This window comes from Ceratotherium simum, chromosome 22 (genome assembly GCF_057802395.1).
Source record: "Ceratotherium simum simum isolate JZ-2026a chromosome 22, ASM5780239v1, whole genome shotgun sequence".
Taxonomy (NCBI): Eukaryota; Metazoa; Chordata; class Mammalia; order Perissodactyla; family Rhinocerotidae; genus Ceratotherium; species Ceratotherium simum.
The window spans coordinates 36,324,270-36,338,845 of record NC_141921.1 but is presented as its reverse complement, the minus strand read 5'-3'; the positions used below and the strand labels follow the sequence as shown (position 1 = coordinate 36,338,845).

Below are 14,576 nucleotides of genomic sequence, written 5' to 3'. Positions count from 1 at the left end.
ACTGATGAGGCGGGCCAACACGGCCAACATTTGGAAACCATTTTTGACCAACAAACGTTTTATTCTACTTCAAATGTTTCACATGCCATTAACAACAAAGAGCTTTCTCAAGAAACAATAAGGACCCCCGCGCCCCCCACTCTCTTTTCTTAGGCAGGTACCCCAAACCACCCCAGAGATAAATAATAAACAAAGGCAAACTTCCTGGGCTTGGTTTCAGCTATTCATACTCAAGCTCTGCCTTCTGGAAGCTCTCAGCCTGGAATAAGAGGCCAGAATGGTTTTCTAAAGGAAGGGTCAGGACAAAGAGAAACAAATTGAAAGGAGAAATTAAAATCACTATATGTGAGTCAACCTTGCACACACAAGGCTCCCGTTGTCCACATGTAACCTTACGCTTCCCCCAAGGGGATGAACAGGCACTTGGAGCCTAATTAAATTAACCATTCACTGGCCAGGAGCGCAGCCCATCACCTGTGCCGGCACAGAGGGACGCCTGCTCCTCTTAATTAAGGGCTGGTCCCTGAGGGATGGCGCACAATACTCAAGCACCTTCAAGAAGCCAGAGGTGGAAAACTCACTGGATATAAGTTATCTTGGACTCAATACTGAGAACTGCACATAGCCACCAAGCTGGTATCAGAGGCTGCCACACAGAGAGCAGACAATTGCCTCGGCCTAGACAGCAGCAGGGAGGCTCACCGATTCAGCCCAAGCCTCCCACCGCAGTCTCACTGCTCTTCCAAGAGCCCCTCGCCCCTGCCCCTGCCCCTGCCCCCAACATCCTGGACACTCTCTCCACACCGTGGCCACTCTCCCCACCAGGATCCTCGGTCCTTCTCCCAATGCCATCTAATGACTTCAGTTATCCTGCAAGGTCCACCTCCTCCAGACATTCCCAACGCCTCCTTAGTGGAGGCAGTTCCCCCCATCTATGAGCCCTGGGCTATGCTGCTACAGGACTGTACAAGACTTGGCCTCGCAGATCCGGGATGGGGTGTCCTCCTTCAGGGCAGGGAAGAGATGTCTGCAGCCTTGTGCCTAGCGAAATGCAGGCAGGGCTTCCTCAGCACTGAATTGTGGAAAAGCAGGGCTACTCAGGTTGAGTCCTGATCTTTTGAAGCCCATGTGTGTCTCAGTGGGAAGCAAGCTCCCAAAATGTTTTTTTTTTTTTTTGAAGCATTTTTTTGCACGTATGTATTACATCCCTAGAAAAAGAATCCCAGAGTTTTCCCTCCTATGTGTTTTTATCTTGCTTCTTCATGGTCCATGATGGCAGCTGAGGTTGTCAGTACAATGAACCAAACTGACAGGACGGGAGCAAGTTATTCTGCCATTTTTCTAGATATCTCAATTGCATATCAAATCTGGGGCTGATCACTCCACACTTGTTTAACCTGCCCATGAGGTTCACAACAATCGTGCCTGCTCTGTGGTCAATGATTTCAAATTCGCCAAAGTAACCACGCTTCATCACCACAGTTAGAAATCAGACGATGCCTCTGGAACACGGCCTAATGAGAACCTGGCGTTTGCCTCTCTTTTCGGCATTGTTGATGCTCTTGAGAGCATCAGCCAGGACGCTCACGCGCACCATTGTGGCAGTACAGAAAGGTGGCGGAAAGAGCCCAAAATGTTCTTCAGTGCCCCTCCAGGATATGGGACTACGGGCCTGGCTGGGTTGATGGGGGTGAGAGCGAGCAAGAGACCGATGACCTGGGATGGCACTGCACCACTGTGACCAGCGGTCCCCCAAGTAGGATGGAGACTCAAGCTCTCACACCCTCGGGGTGTGGACTACCACTCTGCTAGGACCTGTGGGGCTGGCCCTGCCCCTCACGCTCCACACGGACGACTCCTGAAGCCAAGTCTACAGCCATGCCTACAGCCGTGCCTGTGAGAGGAAGGCAAGCGTGGACACAGAGCTGTGATCCTCTTCCTAGATGGCCCTCGGTCCTGCTTTCTCAGTTGATGTTGTTCAAGTATTACTACATTGACTGCATTCTTATAAATTACCTCAAATCTTTTTGGGAAAAAGACCAGGTAAAAATACATGAAAACAATACATCATTTTATAAGATGATCTTTTTGCTAAGACACTGTAACTTCATGGGCAGGACAGGGGATCTCCATCCTCTATTTTAGTATTATAAAAGCTATGACCCTAATGACAACATACATTGTTATAAATGTTTACTATGCACGAAGCACTCTTCTAAGCATGTAACACGCACTCTCGTTTTATCATAACGGCAACTCTATATGAGGCAGTGGTATCATTGTTATCCCAAATTATTATTAGTTACAGATGAAGACACTGAGGCATAGGTAGGTTAAGTAACTTGGCTAAGGTCACACACTTAGGAGGCGGCAGAGCCAGAATTCAATGAAACCCGTGCAATCCCACCCCAGAGCCAGAGCCCTCAACCACTCAGCCAGTGTCACCTCTAGCATGTTGCCAGGCAAGTAACCCAGGGACAAAAATATTTAAGCTGAAAGACTCATCAACTGGATGGTGGCAGAGAGAAGTACTTGGTAAAGGGGGTTTTTGCATGATTAGGTCAGTGTGAATCTCTCTCCTAAAAACTGCACAGTGAGGTCTAACTGCAGAGGGTAATGGAAAACTCAGTCCAGTTCCTCACCACTAGATGCTCTGGTTCAGGCCCAGACTCAGGCTTTAAACCTTCCTCAAAGCTCTGAACGGGCTACCATGGAGCATACAAAGTGAGACTCTGGTAGGGAAATCTTTGACAAGAGGACATATGCCCCTGAATGAGAAGTGAGCTGCAGACAGAGCAATGTAGTGAAATGCAGAAAACAACTGCTCTTCACCACTCATCTGGGAGCATTCATGGCTGAAGAGGGCAAATCGCTTGACAGTCAGCCACGTGACACGGCGAAGGGCAAAGTCCCAGGAAATCACATGTCCAGCTGAGCAGTCAAAGGACAGGCGTGGTGAAATGTGACAAGGAATCACCAAGCCAGGCCAAACACAGGCGACGGCAAGTCAGGAAGCATTTCTGATCGTGAAATCCCACCAACACCCTGAAGTTCAAGAGGGTTTCCCCAGACTCCAAGACAAGGGAGAGGCTGCCAGTGCGTTTAGGCAGACCAAGGCACTCTAACCATCACCTGCTGAGGCCTTGCAATGAGCCAGGCTGATGCTGTTCCTGTCACCCCAGGGTCCTTAGAGCCACCCTGGGAGGCCACCAACCTCTGAAGCAGCAGCAGAGGCTCAGAGCCACGCAGCCACTAAGTCACATGCTACAGTCCTGGCTCTTTCCACCAATATTTTCCCAAAACTCTCAAGACCACAAACTCCTAAATACTGCCAACCATCTTCCAGAAGTCCAGCGATACTGCTGGTTCCTTTCCAGCAGACGTGTTTCTGCCGTTTGCGTGTCTGAGTAGGGGTGGGGGCCAGCACTGATGTGCCACGTTTTATGAGGCACACCCAGAACAAGGCGGTCGCTTTTTTTCCCTCCCTTAGCACAAAAATCATCCTGGCTGGCCGGCCACAACATTTCACACTGAATTCCTTCCACTGGATGGATGTCTCATCAGGTTTTGTTTTAATTTCACTGAGTCATCCAGAGAAAATGACCATGCATGGACAAGAAAAAATGTGTAACTCTTCCTACTGGGGAAGGAGTCAGCTCCACTCAGGAGCAACTGCTGTGTCCCCTTCATTGGCAGGGTCTTCCCGGACCAAGAGCTGCTCTGTTTCTTCACTTTGGCTCATTAGGAAGTGAAACTCAAAGCTGTAGCTCCAGATGAAATCCACTGATCAAATACAGTGCCAAGCGTCCTCAGCGTCCAAGAGGAGAGAGAGGGGCACAAATGCAGTACCACGTGCTCTGTGCTGTGGATAGGGGCAAGTACAGGAGGCCATGGAAAAGAGCAGGAGGGCTGCCCAGAGCTTCTTGGGAGGTGAGAAGGAGCAGGGAGACCGGGGAGCACGTCTTGAGGAGCTAACACCAAGCTGAGTTACAGAAGTGAAGCACGAGTGTGGCAGACTAGGTCACAAAGAAGCCTGCGGGACTGAGGCGCAGGAACGCCCACTGGTCAAGCAGTGCAGTGTGAAATGCGGACGCGATGGCTGCACAACTCTGCGAATGTGCTAAAAACCACTGAATCGTACACTTTATTTAAAAGGGCGGGGCCAGCCCTGAGGCTTAGCGGTTAAGTGCACACGCTCCGCTGCTGGCGGCCCAGGTTCGGATCCCGGGCGTGCACCGACGCACCGCTTCTCCGGCCATGCTGAGGCCGCATCCCACATACAGCAACTAGAAGGATGTGCAGCTATGACATACAACTATCTACTGGGGCTTTGGGGGGAAAATAAATAAATAAAATTATAAAAAAAATAAATAAAAGGGCGAATTTTATAGTAAGTGAACTATATCTCCATAAAGCTGTTGTTTAAAAAAAAAAAGTGAATCAAGAAAGAATATTCCAGGCAGAGAGTACAGGTAAATCCAGGGAACTATAAGTTCAATGCAAATGCAAAAAAAATTAACTGAGGTTTTCAGGAGATATGAATATGTTACGTGATCTAACTTTAGGTTAGTAAAAAGTGAGTCTGGGCACCAGGCACCGGGAGTGGTGTTATCTGTCTCTTCTCTCTCAGTTGTACCTGACTATCGATCTTACAACCCAGAGCTTCCTTGCAGCAACATAAATTAATGCAGCACATTGCAGGGGACACATCACCAGCCTGGCAGCCAGAGCTGGGTCTGCAAGAAGGGGCTAGATCACTGGATAAGCCACAGCTGCCACTGGTCCTCGATTCCTCATCTCTGACATGGACCAACTGAACAGGCTGGGTTTTACGGTTCTCCAAGGCAGACAAGAGGTGCCTGGTGGGATGCTGGTGTAGAGAGAGGGGCTCAGGGTGACAAGAGTTTTAAGTAAGTGTGGAAGTCTGGGCCTACCACTGTCTGTTTCAGTCAAGGTTTGTATAAGATTTAGTTTGAAAAGAGGGCTCCAGTGATTTTAAAAATGTCTGAAAACCACTAGACTAGATGACCAGTAACGTTCATTTTAGTTTTAAGATCCCACAAAGTTTCATAGTTCAAGACTTAGTCTACTTACTTATTACCTCTATAACCAATCAGGAAATGGCTTTAAGAGCTAATCAAAAGTTTGTGACGTTCTTCCTGAAACAAAACATCTACTGAGCAAGGACCCCTGTGAGTCTGAGCATGCCTCCGAGGTGCACAGCCTTAGGACACAGACACGAGGAAGAAGGACAAAGGCTTGTGACTGCATGAGTGTCTCCTCTGAATTCCATGTTCAAATTTAAAATTCTTAGGAAATTTCTCTATTTGTATACAGAACCCAAATTATCTCCCCTTCTCTCTTCCAGGAGTGATCTCCTGCCCCACAGAACCCCCCACCCCAATTCTATTCACCCATTTTTTCCTACTGCCCACAGCATGGATCTTTATCAACTTAAGCATCCCTTTCATTTACCTGAGACCTTGTCACTGGCACTCAGCACAGTTAAAGGGGCCGGTGATGGACACGCATCAGAAACGCCAGGCTCTTGCCAGACAGCCCCAACTATAAACCCCACGGGACACGCAGGCTCCTCCACGGCCTGGCCCACATCCCTGGCCTATTTCAAATGTCAGGGAAAGCAGACTGAGCATGCCAGGCTCTTTTCAAGTGTTTTTAATGTTTCCCAAACCAGATGTGTCCTCAGGGGGTGACCAGGCACTCCTTATCCAGCACTAGTGCTTGCCAACGTGCACAGGGCTCCTGACAGATCTCAGAGAGGAAATGCTTTCTGCCTCCTCAGGTCCTGGAAAGTGGAATCTCTCTCCAACTTACTTTTACGTCCCACATCTCTCATCAACCAGAAGGCACGATCAGACTCAGAGACTCTTCAGACCTCCTCAGCAGAAGCTCTCCAAGCATTTCACAAAACACTGCTCTCTCGGGTCCACCAGCAACAGGATGCCACACAGTTCCTGAAATGCAGGAGCTGGACAGACCTCCTACTAGGAAGTTCTATGAGGGCAAGGCCAAGGATGGGGTCTTTGTGCATTTCAGATGAAATAGGCTGTCTGGCCCCAGTTGACAAGAACCAAGTATGTTCTTCACCTCAGGAAAGCTCAGCCTTCTGCTGCAGTACCCCGATTCTCACCTAGCTCAGAGTCCTTCCACAGTGCCTCCCCGACCTGGCAGTACTGCTGCCCACTAAACAGAACCAGGGAGGCCAAGCTCTTTTGTTCCTTTTGCCCAGAGTGGAACCAAAGTGATACTCCAGTCCCTCATCCACCTAGAAGCTACTACAGCACATATACCAGGAGTATCCACTGCCATCTCGCAATGCCGTGATAAGATACACACATCAAGGTTAACAGAAAAATGACCGAAGAGCATTTGCACAAATAATCCCAAAGAGACTTAAATTTCCTGTACATAGGCAGAATAAAAACCATAAAGGGAAAAATTTTCCCCAAACAAAAGCGGGGCTTTCAAGGAGATCTGCTGAGTGGCAAACATTTTGGAAAGATGGAATTTTAAACACAAACACAAAAGGGCAGAGATTTGAGGCAGAAGAGCTATGCACACAGCTGGGAGGCCCTTAATTAGGGAAAGATTTGCAAAGCCTGTGGAGCATCAGCGACTCTTCCCATGGTCTCGGAATGGAAAGAATGTGGAAACCAATGGGTAATCCACAAGTTCGAATTCTGCTTGACACTCTCATCAAAAATGAAGCACATGGTCTTGTCCCTTGCCACCTCTTTGGTAGTCCTGGTGGTCCCTTACAGCTACAGAAGAGGACCACCTGGCCTGGAAGAAGATGAGCTGGATTCTCCCCTTCCTAAGGGTGCTTCTCACACACAGCACACAGGAAAGCTCTTCTGTCAAGGAATTTTAAGGCAGAAACATAATTCAAGGGAAGACTAAACACCCCCTCAGACCTAGGGACTGTATTTTTTTTTTTTTTTTGGTGAGGAAGATCAGCCCTGAGCTAACATCCATGCCAATCCTCCTCTCTTTGCTGAGGAAGATCGGCCCTGAGCTAACATCTGTTGCCAATCCTCCTCCTTTTTTCCCTTTTCTCCCCAACGCCCCAGTACATAGTTGTATGTTGTAGTTGCACATCCTGCTAGTTGCTATATGTGGGATGCCGCCTCAACATGGCCGGACAAGTGGTGCGTTGGTGAGTGCCCGGGATCCAAACCCGGGCCACCAGTAGCGGAGTGCACGCACTTAACCGCTAAGCCACGGGGCCGGCCCCATTTTTTTTTTTTTTGGTAAGGAAGATCAGCGCTGAGCTAACATCCATGCCAGTCCTCCTCCTTTTTTGCTGAGGAAGACCAGCCCTGGGCTAACATCTGTGCCTATCTTCCTCCACTTTATGGGACGCTACCACAGCATGGCCTGACAAGCAGTGCATCGGTGCGTGCCCGGGATCTGAACCCAGGCCGCCAGCAGCAGAGCACACACACTTAACCACTACGCCACCGGCCGGCCCCTGTTTGCATGTATTATAGGGCACTTTCACAAGTATTTCCAATGGACTTAAATATCCTGCACACGGGCAGATGATCCGTAATAAAATAGAAAAATGACATCCTCTTGTTGCATCCAGAGGGAACACTTGCCCATCTGACTCCCAAGTGGCAGAAGCAGTGGTTTTCCCCAAACAGCCAACACCCACGTCGATTCTCTTCTTTTGGGGACACCACGATGTTCAGCACGGCACTGGGGCGCAGTCTTTTTAACAGGTAATTTAACTCTACTTTGGAGGACACCCCGAGTCCCCTAGCAGTTATGAGAAGAGTTACCAGATCTTAAGTTATAAGGATAACAGGGATCAAGAACAAAGGCACAGGGGCCGGCCCCGTGGCTTAGTGGTTAAGTGCGCGCCCTCCACTGCTGGCGGCCTAGGTTCGGATCCCGGGTGCGCACCAACGCACCGCTTCTCCAGCCATGCTGAGGCCGCGTCCCACATACAGCAACTAGAAGGATGTGCAGCTATGACATACAACTATCTACTGGGGCTTTGGGGGGAAATAAATAAATAAATAAATAAGAACAAAGGCACAGACTCTGCCTCCCTCTCCTCCACCAAAACCTAGGAGTTTAGGAAAAATGGAAAGTCGGCAGTTGACTTTGGGTTCCCTCGGGAGCAGCAGCGGTCACCAACCAGGGCTGAGGAGGAGACACCAGGACTTGACAGAGCACCTGCACAATCTGATTCGGCAAGTCCTAGGTCCCTGTGAGATCAGACAAGATGAAGGCAGGGGGCACGAGCAGCTCCTGAAGCACGCGGTCTTGAGAGATCCAGGAGGTCACTGCCTCCCAAGAAAGGACTGATGTGTGCGTTGCAGAGGCAGGCAGCCGTGAAGTATAATCTAGGGAAAACGCACATTTCCCAGCTCTAATCTTAAACCCGCAGATAATCGATCTCCGTCCATCCCTTTATTTATCTAGGAAGCCTGAGTGGCGACTAAAAGCTGATCCTCAGCAAAACTGGAGTGCGTGCCCATCACTTGCTTTTTGGCAAGGAACCCACGAGGCCTGAACCAACGCCCAAAGCTCCCTAGGCCTCAATTCACAGGTTCTAATCTGGACAGAACACACTGCTCCTCCTCAATCCTTGCCCAGCTAGCTCCTTTCCTGTCACCCCGTTAGGGTGTGTCTCGGGTGGGCTTCACCTACTCCGAGAAGCTTTTCCTGAAACCCACCCACCAAGGGTGGCCTGGGTGCCTCTCCATGGTGCTCCCACAGTGCTCTGTGTTCCTCTCCATCGGGATCCTTGTATTCTATTCATCCGGGTATCTGTCTCCTCCACAACTATGAGCCTTTAAAGACACAACTATTGTCTTACTTATCACTCTGACCCCGGGGCTTCAGCTCAGGCTCCAGCACTCAGCAGGGGCAGGAGCACGCCTTCACTGAGTGTCCCTTACGTGCTGCACACTGGAGATACAAAGGGGAACAAAGCAGGCAAGATGCCTGCCCTCAGAGAGCTTAGTGGGCAGCACGAGAGTCATATAATTCAGCAATTCCAACTGAGAATAAGGCCCAGTGCCATGGCTGGGGTGACCAAGTGGCACAGGGTGTGGGAGGGAGACCCAGACAGAGGCCTGAAAGACAAGCAAGAGCTGGTGTGGAGACGTGTTCCCAGTAAAGGGGACAGCATGTACAACGATCCCACAGCACAGAGCATCGGGCCTTTGGGGGACACTACAGCAGGTCAGTACGGCTGGAGGAGAGGGGCCCTGGCAGAGGCAGGAGGAAGTGGCTAGAGCCAGATCAAGAGTTCTTAAACCCACACTGTTTCTGGGCTCGATTCTGATGACAGTGTGGAGTCATGAAGGGCCGTGGAGGGTCATGATCAGAACTGCCTTTTGGAAAGGTTACTCTGACTGCAGAGGGTGAGATGGGGCAGGTGGGGGACTACAGCAGGGAGGTCCAGGGGCTGTTAGAATCATCCAGAAATCTAGGGTGGGGCAGCAGCAATAAATGTTCACTGAACTGCTTTAAAATGAGGATAAACACACTTTCACCCAACAGGCTAGATGAGGGTGGGTGGCACTCTTTAAAAGTGACCACTTGAGCACATGGAACCATGCGTCACTAGCCTCCAACACCCTGAGCTGCACCCAGTGCCCCTGGGGCCTGCTTCTCTCCTGGACTCCCAGACACAGTTCTTCCACACGTCACACCCTGCTTAACGCCTTCACTGTCAAGCCCAAGAGGTAAAGAACTAGAGGTAATGGATTTAAGGCCACTTGTTACTGTGAGAAGATCTGAGCACACCTCAATGCCCCATTCCTGGCTGGAAGACAGCACCACCTCCTAGAGCCTGATCAAGGAGCATTCACCCACCGCCCTGGCCAACCAGGAAAACGCAGCCCACTTCTGACAAGGGGCACACTCCTCCTTAAAAGTTCAGCTGAACTGTAATGGGAAAGGCAAAGAATTCAAGCTGCTCCAGCGACTGAGTTTCTCCTCCATTCACTACGTGTTGTCCTAAGAGCCCACAGGAGAGTTCACCATCATCTCGTTTTCCTTCGTCACAGCAGTTACCCTGATCCACTGAGCACTTCACGCACCCAATGCTGCACTAAGCATGTTACACACTGCTTCCTTTAATCCTCGCCACTGCGCTGTGAGAATGAGAAAATTCATCATTCTCTCCACTGTACAGATGAGGAAACTCAGGCACAGAGAACCTAAGTAGCTTACTCAAGGTCACTTCAATATTCAGGGTACACCCAGACCCAGCTAACTCACAACTCCGGTGGTCTTAAAGACTCTCAATGATTTACTGCCACCTGCCAAGGCCACCAGCCCTGGGTATGGGGCTGAGGTCTCCTGAGCTACGTCTCGGCTTCCTGAGGCATCTCTGTCCCTTTCATCTCTCTGCCTCAGATTACACAGCTTACAAAGTATAATATGAAGAGTCTTCTCCTCTCAGAGTTTGTGGATGGGTGGGTTTACTGGATCATTAACTAATATTTACTTAGCGTCAACGATGTGCCCAGGCACTGTGTAAGGTCTGGGGATACCGGTGAGCATTATTACATTCCATAGGTGCTTTGAAGCCAGAGGGCCCTTCAGTGCTAATAATACCAAATTACAGCACACAATTAATAGGAAGTGCTTTAAGACAACCCCTGTTGAGTGACACAACTTGGAGACGTGGCTTCCCCTGACATGCAGTGTTTAGCAGTAGGAAGGTCAATGAAACAGGTATGAAAACGTTGGGAAGAAGCAGTAAGCAACTTCAAAGTGGCTGATGCACGCCTCTACTCCCAACCTACATGCAGCACAGTCAGAAAGAGGGGGAAATCCACTTGTATGAAGGATAATCGTTTCTAGCCTGGGGCAAATCTCCTAAAGGGTTTTGTTCTGAACCAAGAGTGTTATTTTAGCTTCCAGTCAATAATAATTAAGTATGCCTATACATTCCAGAAAGAGGGGAGGGGGAGATTAACGATAATTAAATCTCTTCTGTATTTGGCTTTGAATCTCTCCTCTGAGTGGCCTGTTGTCAGATACTTATTCCAAAGCATCCGTCTGACAAAACTCCTACCACCATCTGCAATATCAATTCTGGTCTTAGCTTGAAGGTTTCAATTACGTAAAAGGTAACAGGCCCATGAGGACCTGAAAGTCTGGAGTTTCACAAGTGCTGTTCATCCCTCTCTCCTGCACACCAAGCATCTAGAATTTGGTCAGTAATCATTTGTAAAGGGGGAGGCCACAGGGCTGGAAGCCCCTGCGTGAGGCCTGTCACAGGCAGATTCTGTGCATGCTGTGATTGACAGGGTCTCTAATGAACCTTAATTGTGAGTGCAACAGGCCCAGGACGGCAGCGGCAGATGTGGCAAAGGGACAACCACAAACCGTCTGACTAACGAATAAGAAGTATCCAGCCTGATGAGGGCCAGTGACCCAAAAAAAGAGGGGGGCGGAATCATTCCTCACCCCTGCCCCCTTTCTAAAGCCCTGACTCCATTAGGCAAGCAATGGGCAGCCTCTGGGTATACTGGAAGTGTACCCTACCTCCAATCTCTCAACAAAAAAAGAACAGGGATGGCAATGCTGCTCGGTGGTGGCAGCCTGGACGTGGGGAATCACACCATGGACGCTGCCATCTCCATCCTTTAACATGGAAGGCCAGACCAGGATGCCCTTTCAACATGGGAAGGGGGAAGTTACACTCTGTGAAGACTGAATAACTTCTTGCTGGCGCTAATTTTGTGACGATATCTGCATTCAGAGTCAGCTATCCGCTGGTGACCTGCAGTGACAAGGAGAAAGCTGTTCCTGGAGAAGGTGCCGGCACAGACAGCATGGCGGGAGAAGAACAGGCCTGAGTCAGATGGGCCTGGGGTTGATCCTGACTCTGCTACTTACTAATTAGCTGTGAGGCTCTGCCCAACTCATTAAACCTGTTTCCTCATTTGTAAAATGGGGGTAGAAGGCTAACCTTGTGGTATGCAGGTTAAATAAACTAAGTATGTAAAGGGTCTAGGACAGTACCTGCCATCTGATAGTCCCTTATTAAAAACCAGGAGACCAGCAGGGTTTTTACTCATTTGTACAATGGCTACAACAAACTTGTGCAAGTCTGATGTGACCTCAGAACCCCATGCAGACAGCTACTATAAGCCAGGTGTTATGCTAGAAGCTTTCCATACATGATCTCTAGTTCTCAAGGTTAGTGTCATCACACACATCTTCTAGATGAGGAGACCGAGGCCCAGAGGTCACACAGCTAAGATGCAAGGAAGATGAGAGCAGGGTTTGGTTGGGCCTTTCGATTTCAAGGTGCTCAACCATATCACATCCCAGTGCTCCTAAGCGGACATTTCAGGCATCCAATTGCAGACTAACAGTTGCCCTAAAAACACCTAACCAAAAATTTTATAGAAACTCGATCCCCAGGTATACTAAAATAGGCTTCTGTAACCTGGTAAATAAAGGGCGGGGGGGGGGTAGGGGGTGGACCTTGAAACACCCAATCTGTTTCCAAGGAATGTTCAAAATGAACAGGCGCTCTGCTTCTAGCCCATCCCAAATTCCCACTCAGCTGGTGGCACCTCACTGGCATTTTCTCCCTCAGGGGTAGGAAGAGGCAGTAGCAGGTGAGGTGCTAAAATCCCCTCCCCACCATGAGAAACACTCAGGAGAGGCGAGAGGGAAAAAGCCATGGGACAGAGGACTACTGCTGAGTGACTTGTGAATGACCCTCAGATGTGCACTTGCGGGTTCTCATGCTGGAGAGGGGGTACCTGGGGGTTACACTGGCAATATGGGGGAGGCAGGGGCAATTAGAGACGGGGGTTCAAGTCAGGAACAAGAGATGAGCAGTCCTGATCAGGTGGAAGTGTAAACTAAAAGGAAGTGAAGGCCCACAAAAGCAGGAACTGGATAAGAGAAAGGGATGCTGAGGGTTCAGAGTCCACAGGTGGCCTGTCCTGGGTGACGTACAGGTGCTGGCCTGCACTTCTGGGTGGCTGACGTGAAAGCACTGAGGTCAAATGACCTGTGGGGCTACAATGTTGGCTGCTTGGTCCTTGGACACTGAGATCGACCTTAAGACCCCCTCCCACCTCGTCAGACCATCTAACCTCTTTGTTTAGTTTTCCTCCGGGGCTTCCTGAGAACTCTGAATGATAACCGGGAGCAGTGGAAGAGTGCCTGCCAAGGTAATCAGGAAGGGAGTGGAGAAGACCCAGACCAGCCAGGGAGCCCACCCCCTGCCAGGGCAGAAGGGAAGCATGGTATTAGATTACCTCTATCTCTGTGGAAGTACAAAGGGTGTTACATGAAACCAGTCAGCCACATTCCGACTCTGACCTCCTCTACTCACTTTGGGGTTGAGGGAGGGCAGTGGAGTTTCCCAGCGTCCTGTTCAGGAATCCCCACCTTGATAGTTCAGGGAAGGTTGGGGATTGGTTTTCATGACCACCTAAAATGCCTCAGTGGAGGGCCTTCTCATCTCCTCCCTTCCAGGTTAAACAAACCAAGTCCTTGCAATTGTGCACTGGGTTATAAAACACCCCCCGTGAAGTCAAGACCAGGACTGTGTTCACCTGTGAAAACACAGGAAGCCTGCTTGGGGCATCAGGGCACAGCCTCTGGACAGGCAGCACCCAGAGGTTAGCAACAGGTCCCAGGAAGCCAGTGAAAGTAATAAAAGCATCAGCTGGCATTTACTAAGCACCTGTCTTACGTGCACGTTAGCACTTGATATACTTCCCCAAATCCTCGCAACGGCCCCAGAAATTCAGTTTTCTTATCCCAATGTTGTATGTTGGAGGAAACTGGGAGCGGAGGCGACCTGCCTGAGGTCTCAAAGCCGGAAGGCACAAGAGGTGGGATTCACGTCCCCGTCAGCCTCACTCTGCCCACTAAAGTGAGCTGCCAAGGCAATGCAGACTGACTGGGGGATATGCGCCAGAAGCCCCTGCCTGCTCGGCTCTGTGTATTTACCATACAGGGCAGGCTATTTGGTCACAGACCTGCGAGAAATCAATGCCTCTTCTGCCAACAAAAGGGGATCCTAAAAGTAGTGACATCAACATAAGGGTATCCATGGTGATGTTCTTTTAGTTTTACGCAACAGAACTCAGATTCTGAGACTGAGACCATCTGGCCCTCAGTTCACAGAAAAGGAGGCCAAGATCCAGAGGCGTGCTGATCACAAAGCAAGTTAGTGGCAGACCCAAAGCTACAAGCCGGGTGTCCTGACTTCCACTAAGATTTGATAATGTACACAATGCTTTTTTCCCCACCTATCTTCTTCCCTCCTACTGAAGGAGCTAGAAGTTTTCTGAAGCAGTTCTCTATTTGAAAAAAGAAAACAAGGAAAGCTATGTTTCTCTCTATGCCATTTTACCAAACAGTTATGAAAATTTAAAATTTGGTTAACACCACACTTAGGACCCCTGCCAAAAAGGGTCTAGAAGCCAGGTCATCTGACGTATAGGTTAGGAACCTTTCCAGGAAACCAATGTTTTCCAAAGTGGATTCCATGAAAGTGAGTTAGAGAAATGCTAGATAAAGGAAAATAAGTTCTTTTCTTTTTTTTTAAC

The 14,576-nt window shown here is 49.5% G+C and overlaps 1 protein-coding gene and 1 pseudogene across 1 annotated transcript in view; both read right to left on the bottom strand.

Annotated features, from left to right (window-relative positions):
* CAPZB (capping actin protein of muscle Z-line subunit beta) overlaps positions 1 to 14,576 on the bottom strand; it is a 141,564-nt gene that overhangs the window by 51,212 nt on the left and 75,776 nt on the right. The gene's annotated exons all lie outside the window — the stretch shown is intronic.
* On the bottom strand, positions 791 to 5,332 carry LOC147914135 (small ribosomal subunit protein uS8 pseudogene; annotated as a pseudogene).